The sequence below is a fragment of the Mandrillus leucophaeus genome, unplaced genomic scaffold (genome assembly GCF_000951045.1).
Source record: "Mandrillus leucophaeus isolate KB7577 unplaced genomic scaffold, Mleu.le_1.0 Scaffold300, whole genome shotgun sequence".
In the NCBI taxonomy this organism is placed as follows: Eukaryota; Metazoa; Chordata; class Mammalia; order Primates; family Cercopithecidae; genus Mandrillus; species Mandrillus leucophaeus.
The window spans coordinates 2,303,143-2,305,466 of record NW_012103144.1 but is presented as its reverse complement, the minus strand read 5'-3'; the positions used below and the strand labels follow the sequence as shown (position 1 = coordinate 2,305,466).

Below are 2,324 nucleotides of genomic sequence, written 5' to 3'. Positions count from 1 at the left end.
GTAGGGAACTGCTGAATAGGCACAGAGGGCACCTGCATGCCTTTAAACCAGTCTGCAACCTCAGACTGAGTAGCAGTAAACTTCCACTGGAGCAGTCCATTCACTTTGAAATTCCTCCTTTTTCAGCTGCAGCCTACTCTTCCTTTTCAATCTCTTCAGAATCTCTATAGAAGTAGAGATCAGGCATGATCATGGGAGATGGTGCAACACATGCACAGAGCTCCCTGGGCCAGCATCCACTACATTAGACTCAGTGATTGAGTTTCCTTGTTGTTCCATGGGATGACAATGTCCGCATGGCTCAGAGGAGAATCTGTTATGTAGAACAGTGGTAGGTAGGTTACCATAAGAAGCCTCTGAGAGAGGCTGATAGTTAGCCCTAGAATCAGTAACCACCCAGAAGATGTGGGTAGCAGAAGATGACTGGATCTGGTTAGCAAAGCTTCCAGAAGTGAAGTGAGCAGCAATACATGTGGCTCCAATGGCAGCAGCAAGCTTCAGCACAGCCCACTAGCCAGTATTCCTGCAGGATATGACACATCAGCAGGGTTTTCAATGGCAACAACGGCATGAGCTGCCAGCAGAAGCTTCTCCCAGGTCCTCTTCAGATTTATGATATTTGTGGACTTTGGATCCTGTTAGAAAAAAAAAAAAGATTTATGATATAGATGCCATCACTTTCATTTTTAGATGTACTATCGTTCCATTTGGAAATCAAGGTTAGTGTCACCTAAGTGAGTTCCTGCTGCAAGAAATTTGAGGACATCAAGGGCTCTGGACATTGTGAAAGTTTCTCTTTAAGTTACAACAGGAATCCAGAACAACATTGTATGAACCCCTCTCTAGGTAGCACAGAAGGCTAGATTTTTTTCTTTTTCTTTTCTTTTCTTTTTTTTTGGATGAAGTCTCACTCTGTCGCCAGGTTGGAGTGCAGTGGCATGATCTTGGCTCACTGCAACCTCTGCCTCCCGGATTCAAGTGATTTCCCTGCCTCAGCCTCCTGAGCAGCTGGGACTACAGGCATGCACCACCATGCCTGGCTAATTTTTTGTATTTTAGTAGAGACGGGGTTTCACCATGTTGGCCAGGATGGTTTCCATCTCTTGACCTCATGATCCGTCCCACTTGGCGTCCCAAAGTGCTGGAATTACAGCTGTGAGTCACAGTGCCTGGGCACTTTTTAACTTTTTTTTTGTTTGTTATGAGACAGGGTCTTGCTCTGTCACCCAGGCTGGAGTGCAGTGCCATGATCATAGCTCAATGCAACCTCTGCCTCCTTTTTCAAGTGATTCTCATGTCTCAGCCTCTGGAGTAGCTGGGATTACAGGCATGAGCCACCATGGCCTGGCTAATTTTTTTATTTTCAATAGAGACAAGGTTTTGCCATGTTGGACAGGCTGGTCTTGAACTCCTGCCCTCCGGTGATCCTCTGCCTTGGCCTCCCAAAGTGCTGGGATTACAGGAGCCACTGTACCTGGCCCAGATTGTATTCTTTTTTTGTTTGAGATGGAGTCTCACTCTGTCGCCCAGGCTGGAGTTCAGTGGTACAATCTTCGCTTACTGCAACTACCGCCTCCTTGGTTCAAGTGATTCTCCCACCTCAGCCTCCTGAGTAGCTGGGACTACAGGCACATATCACCATGCCTGGCTAAGTTTTGTATTTTTAGCAGAGGTGGGGTTTTGCCATGTTGGCCAGGCTAGTCTAGAACTCCTGGTCTCAAGTGATATGCCCGCCTCGCCTCCCAAAGCACTGATATTACAGGTATGAGCCACTGTGCCTGACTTAGATTTTATTCTTATGCCTAATCCATTTGTCTGTCTTTGGTTGAAAAAGGATTATGTCCTTTTCTACTGAGTATGTCTCTGATATGCAACAAATGATTGGATATTTTAATCTATTCAGGTTTAATTGGGGCTGAAAACTTTAAGACCATCTACTAGGCTGTGTTATTAGGCTAGGCTTTTCTATTATCTAAACACTCCCTACCCCTACCACCTGTCAGTAATTACCTTTTTTTTTTGAGATGGGGGTCTTAATATACTATGTTGTTCAGGCTGGTGTGCAGTGGCTAATTCACATATGCCATCATACCCTTCTACAACCTTAAGCTCCTGGCTTCAAGTGATCCTCTGCCTCTGCCTCCTGAATGGCTAGGAAAACAGGTGTGTGCCACTGCACCCAGCTAAAAGAAAACTTTTTTTTTTTTAAGATGAAATCTCACTCTGTTGCCCAGACTGGAGTGCAGTGGCATGATCTCAGCTCACTGCAACCTCCACCTCCCAGGTTCAAGTGATTCTCCTGCCTCAGCCTCCTGAGAAGCTGG

At 45.8% G+C, this 2,324-nt stretch overlaps 1 protein-coding gene and 1 pseudogene across 1 annotated transcript in view; one reads left to right on the top strand and one right to left on the bottom strand.

Annotated features, from left to right (window-relative positions):
* Positions 1-2,324, top strand: part of KHDC1 (KH homology domain containing 1) — a 93,911-nt gene that overhangs the window by 36,590 nt on the left and 54,997 nt on the right. The window lies entirely within an intron of this gene.
* Positions 6-782, bottom strand: LOC105544561 (annotated as a pseudogene).